The sequence below is a fragment of the Monodelphis domestica genome, chromosome 3, assembly GCF_027887165.1.
Source record: "Monodelphis domestica isolate mMonDom1 chromosome 3, mMonDom1.pri, whole genome shotgun sequence".
NCBI lineage: Eukaryota > Metazoa > Chordata > Mammalia > Didelphimorphia > Didelphidae > Monodelphis > Monodelphis domestica.
In genome coordinates this window covers 110,624,994-110,636,022 of record NC_077229.1, presented here as the reverse complement: position 1 = coordinate 110,636,022, position 11,029 = coordinate 110,624,994, and positions in this window count along the sequence as shown.

Here is an 11,029-nt window from a genome sequence, read left to right as displayed (position 1 = left end):
GTCATGTAACCCCAAATCCCTATCCCTTACTAATGTTCTGTCTTGAAACCAATACTTAGCAACAAAATTTAAAACAGAAGGTAAGAGTTTAAAACAAAACAAACAAAACAAAATCAGTCTCTAAGTCTCTCACTTAAAAAAAAAAGAGAGAAGAAACCAAGGCCTAGAGAATGAAAATGACTTAACTGAGGAAACCTACTGAACCAATGGCAGAGCTTGGAGCAGAACCCCATAGATCAGAAGCCTTACCACTATTCAATATTTATCCTTTGTCTCCTGCAGTCCTATTCAGAGGCTTCTACACCATCTGTCTTCTTCAGCCTGTAAGTGTCCGAGGTCCAAATCTCTTCCTCTCTTCTCTTCTCATCTAGAATGATTGATCACCCACCCCTCAGGAACATGTTGGGTAACCAAGACTGAGAAATCCATCCATTGTGTTGTCAGTAACAGATATCTACTTTATGTATCACCCCTCCCAAGGCATCAGGCATTTTCAACCAGACAACTTGTAATAGCATTACCTATGTGACTTTGTCAAATTATAACCTCTCTAGTCTAGGTTTTTTTAATTTATAAAATGAAAGGAGTTATATTAGATCTCTAAGGTCCTTTCTGGTTCTATAATTTCTTGCCATCATGTACTGCTCCAGACTTCTCCATCATGGCCCCAATACACATGGCCCCAGTATACACTTCCTACCTCTCCATCCCCTCCCATTTCATCTTCATTTTTATGTGTTGGTTTCTCCAGTGAAATGTAAGCAGGCAGGGACAATTTTTCTTTTTGCTTGTTTTTTGTATTCCCAGTATCTAGCACAATGCTTAAACACTTAAAAATGCTTTGGTTGAATGAATAATTCTAAAGTTCTTGAATGAACGATTAAGTCTTTTGTGGCCTTAGGGAACTTTCAAACTTTGACATTTTTCTTAAGTGAAGCACCTATGTATTGTCTCTTTATAGGGTTGGCTTTTCCTAGGATAGCGATGGTGAACCTATGGCGCATGTACCAAAAGAGCATGTAGAGCCCTCTCCATGGGCAAGCCTGCAGTCACACTGCTAGAGTTCATTACTAGAAAGCCAGAGGAACTTGGGGTGGAGATGTTCCCCTCCCCCTCTCCATGAGATTGAGGACATTCCTCACTTCACCCACCCCTTTGTCCATCATCCCAATGGGAGTGCTTCCTCACTCTCCTGTCTGGGGTAAGGTGCTGGGGGGCAGAGGGTGGCTCACATGCTGCATGAGGGTACAGTAAAAGTGACAGTATGTTGAGTCAGTGGTGAAGATGATTCTGGTGGTGGGGTTAGAGAGGAGCTAGGTTGGAAATGAGCATAGCTCACAGTGTGGCACATAGCTGGAGGGGAGTGGAGCACTCTGGCCACTCTCCTCCCGTCTCCACATGTGCCTCTTATCACATGCCCCTCTTCCCAATAGCCCAATAGGAATGCTTCCTCTCTTCCCTGTCTGGGTTAAGCAAGGGAGAAGCTAGGGGGTGAGGTGGTGGGATGGTGGGGTACAGCACTCAGTCTTGGGGGGGTTGGGTATGGCACTTAGTCTGGGGAGTGGGGCCTGGCACTGTCTCTAAAACATTCACTATCATTGGCCTAGGATCATCTTTTGTTGAGGCTTTCATTATTTTTCCCCATTAAAAAGAGAAATGGTGAACAGCAGACATTGGGTTGTTCTGAGAGCAACAGTAGAGGGTGTAAAGAGCTCATATCTATGGGGAGCACAGAACCATAAAACCCTAAAAAGAGTTGAAGTGGATAGTAGTGTTGAAAGGGATCTAAGAGGTTAATAAATCCATTTCTCCAGCCCCAGGTGAGCACATACACAAAATACAAATATATACACATAGACAGATATACAAACATAACCTATGAACATCTATGGACCCATGGAAGGCAGTGCAGCATAATAGATGGAACACTGGATTTGGGTGTCAAATGGGACTGAGTATTTATATTTATGTTAGTTCTAAATATGTACACAGTGCCTATATATACATGACAACAGCAACAACAAGAATAACTCTAGATATCTCTATATCCTTGTAAAGTTTGCAGAGTATTTTTGTATTTTATTATATCGTCTATTCTCAGTAGTGGAGAAGAAAATGGCAACCCCTCTAGTATCTCTGCCAAGAAAACCTGGATGGGATCGTGGAGAGTCAGACATGACTGAAATGACTGAACAACAATAACAACAAGATTCTTAGGACAATCCTACTGACTAAATAGAATCAAGTTCAGATTCTGTTCCCTGCCATTGAAGAACCATTCAATCAGGTACCAGGCTATGTTTTCCCTGTTTGATCTCATATTACATCTCACTCTACACTCTTCACTCTAGTCAAATGGGTTTAGACCCTGGGCCTGCCCCTCCCACCTCCATCTTCTCATCTTTAAGACCTGAATAAAATTCCACTTCTGCAGTTGATCAGCGAATCAATGCATCAACAAGCTTGGTGTTGGAGATACAAAGACAAAAATGAAACCATTTCTGTTCTCAAGATGCTTATATTCTGTTGAAGAAAATGATGTCTACATATGCAATTATATACAAAAAGAGGAGTGAACAACTGTAATAGAGAGGGGAAGTTAAAAGGAAGGGACCAGAGAACACCTGTTTAGGGGACTGGGTTTTGTGTGACACTTCCTCTTTCTTCTCTTGAGTTAAGCAGTTCATCATGGAGTCCAGCAGTTCAGACCAGAGGTGAGGTGAGTCTACTCCTCACAGCTTTCTCCTTTTGATCAATTGAAAATCCCCCTCCTATTACATACACTCTGAATCAATTCTGTTATAATTCAAAGTATCTCATTTATTTTGAATGAAGAGAGAGGGCAGAGGGAAAGAGGAAGGTCCCTACTATCTTCTTCCTATGGCAACTTTTGAGGACTTGATCAAAACTCTCTCCAGGGAATATGGTTGAATTTCCCCCAAGAGAAAAATATAGTCTCTCTTCCAAAAGTTGTCTTCAGTTGGGCATGAAGAACTTCCTTCAGTTCAGTTCAGGCAAAGGGGTTTCAGATGAGTATTTCTCCCATCCAGCTCCCTTCGAGTCCTAGATAAGAAGAACAGAAATTTCTCTCTCTGGCTCCAACTGCTTGAACTTGGAACTCTCCCATCTGAATGTTCCATTTGCCCCTCCTGGAGCATCTTCTTCAACTTTCAGATTTCCTTTGCTTTTGGCCATTCCCTTATTCACACAACCATTAGAGTTATAGCTAGAGGGGACCAAAAAGGCCACTGAGTCCAGCTTCTTTATTTTACAGAAGGATACTGAGGCCTGGAGAGTTTAGGTAATGTGAATTAGGTAATGTCATGAATCTGGTAAGTGTGTGAAGAAGAATTTGAACCCAGATCTCCATAATTTTACATATCCTGCTTTATTCATGACAACCGGTTACATATATGCATATATATATGTATGCCTATGTCATACATACATACAATGCATGTGTGTGTATGTGTATAGTAATATATACATATGCACATATACATATACAAACTATGTATATACAAAATAAATGCAAGATGATTGTTTTGAGGAAGCACTAGCAGCTGGGAGAAATCAAGGAAGGTTTCCTGTAGAAGGTGGCATTTGGGTGGTGTTTTGAAGGAAATTGGGGATTCAAAGAGATAGAGTTAGGAGGGAGAGCATTCCAGAGATGGGGGACAGACTGTATAGAGTTAGAACTTCACATTATCTGTCTTATCTGATTCCCTTCCTCCCTCCCCAACACATAACCAAAGAAATAATTACACACAAGCACATGCAAGTAATGGCCTTCCTCTTTGGACATCACATTTTGTTTTGCACCTCTCTGAAGAATTTGTCATGTAATGTTATGCATTAAAGATGTTTGGTTTGTGCCTTCTCCTTCCACTAGACTTTACTCTGAGATCTGGGACTTCGATTCATCTAAATCTCTTCTCTAGCCCAATCCCCTACACAGACTTTTATATACTCTAGGTCGCTAATAACCTAATGACAGTAAGTACAATGATGGAGATGATAATAATTCACATCTGAAGTTTGTACTTTGTATACCTTATCTCATTTGAGCCTCCCAACCCTGCAAAGTGGCTACTATAACCATTATTTCCATTTTATAGAAGAAACTGAGGCCAGAGAGGTTAATGTCTTACTCAAAGTCACACAGCTAAGTATGAAAAGTCACATCCAAATCCAGAATCTTCCTTATTCCATGTCTAAACTCTATCTTCTACACATTCTCTGTTTTTAATGAGTGAATAAATTATTACATGAAGTACACAGAGAAGGGATTATTTATACCATTATACAATAAAAGGGGAAACTGAGGCCCAGATGGAGTAAAGATGGCAGCTGCCAAGGGATGGATTTCCCTTCTCTGTTTCAATCCTTTTCTCACAGATGGGTTTCCAATCTTCCAACCTACTGGCCCTAAACATTATCTGAGGACTGAGTAACTTAGAGTAGGCCTGGATGGAGGAGGTTATGGTGATGACTGGGTGAGGGTCCTAGGTACTAAAAGATACCATGGGATAAAGAATATAGAGAGTGAGGAGCATAGGTGAATAAAGCCAAGGATGCTGGTTTGAGAACAAACTTTGTGAACTTTGCCATTTTATTGTGGGCCTGACCTGGCACCATTTTTGAAGTCTATTGACCATCTGATTGAGGCAGAAGGGCATTCCTTTCTCTGGGGATGGGGATGACCATTTTATCCTCTGCTTCTCACCCCCTAAATAGCTGATATTTTCACCATGGAGCCAGATGGTTACCCCAGGAAAGCCATTGACCTTTGAAAAGATTTATTAAGACAAACACATTCTACTCCTGGTTTGTACAAACCCAAAAGGTCTCTGATAATCATTTCCATATTGGGTAAATCGAATGACAAAGACCAGGCCACTAAACCAATGGCCATTACTACTAGGGCAATGGATTCAAGTCCTATCCTGGAATCTCTGATTCCTTTCCAAGAGGGTTACTGTTGACAGAATGAGTCAGAAACCAGAGCTATGGTTGAGAGAAACCCCCATCCAGTCATCAGTGAAAGAGACAGAGATTTCAGATTTAGTCTTGGGCTAGCCAACTTAATACACATACAAATACAACTAATATAAGATCCCAAAGTGGCTGAGCTTGGATGAGGCCTGTATGGCAGGCCTTAGTTTAGTCAGAATATAGACTGCTTCCCTTCTCATTCTCTACTCTTGGCGTTGTCATAGAGACTTGGTGGACTGGGGAATAGATGCAATTGAGTACGTATGTCCTCCTTACCCCCCTGTTCCCCGGTTTCCAGGGATTTTTATGTTGTGGCCATTTCTAAAAGAATGCTTTTAAAGAAACCACTTGAGGAAATGAAAGAGGAGGAAGTGGGGCCATGACTGATTCCGGACTTATCCTAAGTGTAGCTGGGAGATTGGGATCCTCCTGCCACAAAGTCAGGGAGTAGTTGAAGCTATCAGACTGGGAATAGGAATGAGGTATTAATGGTAATAATTGAGAATCAGCATGGAAAAACTGAGCACAAACAGAAGCAGAGAGAAGATTGGTTTACAGAAGTAGACAAGTGGTTGATGAATAATTCTGCCCCCTTTTGCTTCCCTGTCTTGCCCCACTACCTGGCTTTGTCATTCTATGAGCTTATAAGGGATTGTTAAATTTATTCAGTCTAATTTAATTCAACCCAACATATCTTTACTTTGTACTGCCAAAACCTGCTCCATCCAGGCCTACTCTAAGTTACTCAGTCCTCAGGTAATGTTTAGGGCCAGTAGGTTCTTCTCTGCACTAATGGAAGATTGGAAACCCATCTGTGAGAGAAGGATTGAAACAGAGAAGGGAAATCCAGGCCATGGCAGCTGCCATCTTTACTCAGTTTTCCTTTTTTTGTATAATGGTATAAATAATCTCTTCTCTGTGTACTTCATTCATACAATAATTTATTCATTCATTAAAAATATAGAATGTGCAAAGGATGGAGTATTAGACATGGAATAAGGAAGACTCTGGGTTTGGATGTGACTTCTGACACAGCTTTGTACATCCTTTGTACTGTCCTAGGCGCTAGAAATACAAAGTGTTGGCACCCTCCCATACCAAACCAAACCAAAACCTCTCTGCATGTGAGGAGCTGATGCTCTGTGAGCCCAGGAACAACTTTCAAAGTCAAAGGTATATGTGTGATAATTTGAGAAGAAAGCACCAGCAATGACTGGAGAATAGGGAAGGTTTCCTAATTTTGTCATTTTTCATTTTGTGACTGACTCTTTGTGGTCCCATTTGGGGTTCTCTTGGCAGAGATCCTGGGGTGACTTGCCAATTCTTTCTCCAACATATATGAGGTACTGTGGCATACAAGGTTAAGTAAGATCCAGAGTCACATAGCTAGTAAGTGTTAGAGGCTGGATTTGAACTCTGGTCTTCCTGACTCCACGTCTGGCATTCTATCTACTATGCCATCTTGCTGCAAGGTTTCTCTAGAGAAGATGGCAAATGAGCTGAATCAAGCTAGGGATTTTATGTGGAACTGAAGAGGGATTGCCTTTTGGGGGTATATGAGCAACCTATGCAAAGATATGGAGGCTAGAGATCTTGTGCTAAGTTTGGAGTAGTACTCCATTTAAGTCATTTCAGTTGGATATAAAATATTTGAAGGAGTACAGTATGCTTAGAATGACATGTCGCAGTAAGACAGTGAGGGGATTTAAGTACCAAGAAGACAGATTTGTACTTTATCCTAGAGCTGATAAGAACCCTCCACAGGCTCTTAAGCAGAGTAATGAGATGAACAGATTTCTTCTTGCGATAGAACCAGCCAGACTTGGGTGACTAGGCAGGGCTGTTCTCTGGATCCGGACATCCCAGAAGATGAAATTCATTTCTGCAGGGGAACTTCCTTCCTATATTCCCCAGCAGCACCAGCTGACCCACTAGTCTTCCTCACCAGTTCCTTTGCTTAGCCTCTGGTCCATCCTTCAGTGTGTGTGGCCATCGTATCCCTCTCCCTAGCAGCATTCCTACCAGGAGCTGGGTGCTCTGCAGCTTTAGTAGGCTGGCTAGCCTGTGTCTCATTGCCTTGTGGGATGCCTTAGGTGGCTCAGGGAATGAAATGTTCACCCTAAAGTCAGAAAGATCTGATTTCAAGTCCAGCCTCAGATACTTAAAAGCTGTGTGACTTTGGGAAAGTCCCTCAACTTCTGTTTTCCTCAGTTTCTTTCTATACAAAATGAAGGTAATAATAGCACATACCTATAAGGGCTATTGTGAGGATCAAATGAAACATTTATAAAAGTACTTATCATTGTAGTGGTCACTATATAAATTCTAGCTCTTATTAGATGATGAAGTTCAAATCTGGCCTCAGACACTTCCTAGCTGTGTGACCCTGGGCAAGTCACTTGACCCCCATTGCCTAGCCCTGATCACTCTTCTGCCTTAGAACCAATACCCAGTATTGACTCCAAGATGGAAGGTAAGAGTTTAAAAAAAAGAATCATGATGAAGGTATCTAGGTTTAGTGTCAGGGGTAGATCAGCCTCTCTTCTCTTTTCCTCAGTTGTAAACTCAGCCCCAACCTCTCTTCCTCTCTCCTCCATTTCTGCAGCATCCTCTGGATACCCCCTCTATTGTGGTAAAGTGGGAAAGTGGAAGGGTTTAAAATAAAGGCACCTGACTTGGACCCATTTTACTAGTTGTCTGAGTTTAGGCTAAGCCCTTAACTTTTCTGTATTTGTTTCCTCATTTGTGAAATGAGGGGATTGGATTTAATGGCCTCTAACGGTGACTTCAAGCTTGAAATCTATGATCCCAACTCTCTTTCTTCCACGTTCTTTCCATGTTATGGTGCTGACTAAAACCTAAAGACAAATCTTCCTGAGGTTAACAGCTCTTTTTCTCACACTCTCTGGCATTCAAAGCCAGGAGTTTATTCCTTGCTCTTCACAGATGCTTTCAAACCCTCCTCCTGTGATTACCACCCAGCAATCAACGCTTCTCCTTTATTCTCTCCTGCTCTTTGCTTTGGGCACTGGTGGACTTCTATGTACTTTGCATCCTCTCTAATAAGTTAAGTATGTGGTTCACAGTCTTATTTACTTTGACTCCTGCCTCTTTTGAATAACCCGGGCACCCCAATCTTTCTCAATTTCCATGACCACCTTCTTCACTCACGTTCTTTTTTTTTTTTGCATTTTCTAAGCTTACACCCACCTGAATTCACCCTCCGTACAAGAATTACTCTTTATGATTTTGAAGAGTTCAGCATCGTTGTAGGTGATAGATAAGAGAGGGCAGTAATTGGAAACTTGGAGTCCAATTAGAAGGGCTGTGTTGTGGCCTTGAAGAGAGATAATGAGGGACTGAACCAGAAATGAGATGATCTCCAAACTCTGAATTTCTCAGATTCTATAATTCCTAGAGGATAGGAAGTAGATGGGAAGTAACGTGATGTCAGGAACATAGATTCCTTCTCTGTTGGATATCTACAGGGCCTTCTCCCCCACTCTCTATTCTAAGTGAGGTGGGCTAGCTATCCCTAGTCCTCCATGGCTTGTAGAGGACATCCATCCTAATCAATTACAGGCCTCAATTTCCTCATCTGTCAAATGAATGTAATAATCTCTGCCTTGACTTTTTCTCTGGGACTTTATGAGGCTCAAGTGAAAGAACGTTGTTGAATATCTTTGAAAATTCTAAAGTTTTATATTCCTAGAAAAAGTTACCGTTCTTCATAAAGAATGGAGTTTGTGTGTGTGTGTGTGTGTGTGTGTGTGTGTGTGTGTGTACTTTGGAGGTGAGCTCTCTGTCTACGTGAAGGATTCTAGTTGAGAAGTGATGGGGAATATTGGGTTTAGTAATTTGCATCACTTATTTATTATTTAGAGTGCTCTAATTAGTCAGGGATGCTCCAATAAACCCAGCTGCCTGAAAGGCTAGGAGTGAGTCGGGCATGGAAAAAAAGAATCTAATCCAGTGGTTTAGGGAGGCCAACTGGACAGATACCAAATTTGGCTCTAATGTGTTTTGAGCAGAAGAGGGCAGAGGATATAGTAGCTTCCATTCCGGTCCAAGGGCAATTAGGATGCAACGTCTGGAGGAATTTCCTAACCTTGAATGGGTCCAAATAGGAATGGGCTGCCTCCGAAGGCAATGAGTTCTATTTTATTGAACTCCTTTGAGTGGAGTCTGGATAGCACTTCTCAGGTATGAGTGTTAGGTGAACTGGCCCTTAACAAATGTTTGTTGATTGATTAACACAATGACAGCTTTTCCAAATATATTCTTTTTTTTTTACCCTTACCTTCTATCTTTGTAACAACTCTAATATAGATGGATAAGGGCTAGACAAATGGGGTTAAATGACTTGTCTAGGGTCACACATCTAGGAAGTGTCTGAGTCCAGATTTGAAAAGCTTTTCATTGTTAAAGATTGTTATTTGTTGTGGTTTAGTTATTTATATTTGTGTACAACTCTTCACAACCCCTTTTGGGGTTTTCTTGGCAAAGATACTTGGCAAAGATTGGTTTGCCATTTCCTTTTCAAATTCATTTTATAGACGAGGAAACTGAGATAGACAGGGTAAAGTGACTTGCCCATGGTAAAATAGCTAGTGTATGAGGCTGGATTTGAACTCAGATCTTCCTGACTCTGTGCCACCCAGCTGCCTCATTTTGAAAATTTTTCATTTCAGCTTCATAACTTTGTATGGGATAAATGCTACTGGTATTATTGCCCCTGCTTTAAAGATGAAGAAACTGAGCTTCAGAGGGGTCAAGTGACTTATCCAGGGTTTGAACTCTGGTTTTCCTGGCTCCAGTTCCAGTGATCTAGTTGCTTCTACCTCTTGTCCACATAGTCTTCTAAATTTAATGAAGAAAGCTTACCTGGGGTACACATGTGTGTGTGTGTGTGTATGTGCGTGTGTGTGTAGGGGGCTGCCATCCTGAGTTTACTAGAGGAGCAAGTAGACTATTTCAGCTATTCTCCCTTACTCTCACCTGTCTTCTTTTTTGATCAAATATTTCTTTGATGAGCTCTTTTCCTTTGACTCTTCTTTGTGTTTCCTTATTTGTCAAGTAACAAACTGTGAAACACATTTCACAGATAAGAGAATACAAAACATTGACAAATTATTGTGTGATACTTGTCCCAGGCCAAAAAAACAAATCCTTTGGGCTCTCATCAATCTTGCCTTTGTTCCTATTGACAGCGTGGAGGGTCCTCCAGGCTTGATGGGGAGGAGGAAATCAGTGAAGTTTGGGGTTGCCACCCATTTCCAGAAGAGTCAGTTTTCATCATCTATCCCAAAGCCCACCTCTTCCTGATTCTCTGAACTGTCAGGTTGCTGGGTCTTTTCTCATTCCTCAAAACTATCTTGCATTTACTTCTCTGTTTTCTTCTTGTGTCTCCTAGTAGACTTTAAGGTCCTTGATAACAAAGGCTACTTTTTGTTTCTGTCGTTTCCCAGCACCTTGTGTGTGTGTGTGTGTGTGTGTGCGCGCGCGCATGCACCTATGTGCTTAATATGTTTGGTAAAACTAACGAAATTGAACGTACTGACCACAAAACAAGCTGAAAAAATATATTCTTGATAGAAACCAAATTTACATTTGCTTGGATGTCAAGGGTAGAGTAATCTTGTTCCAGTATGTGTTGGCAGGATGTTAACTTAAGAGACTCACCATTTTGTTTGTTATATGGTGTTAGAAGGGAAGGAGGTAAGTAGTTTCTAAGAAAGGGAATAGTGTTAGGAAAAGCATAAGAGAGGGTGAGTAAATAAATATCAGGCTCACTGCATCTTTGAACTCAGAGAACCAAGCAGGATTAATGGGTAAGATGGTCTAGTACCAAGACTTAGTTTTGGGGTTCAAGGAAGCTTGGAAAGTGAAATCCTAGTGACCATTTGCAAAGTCCCTTAGCTCCTCTTCAAAGGTAGGAGCCCCATGCCTATAGATCTACAGCTTTAAGAGACCACAGAAATAATTTAGTTCAACCCTTTCATTTGACAGATGAGGAAACTATGGCTCAGAGGTG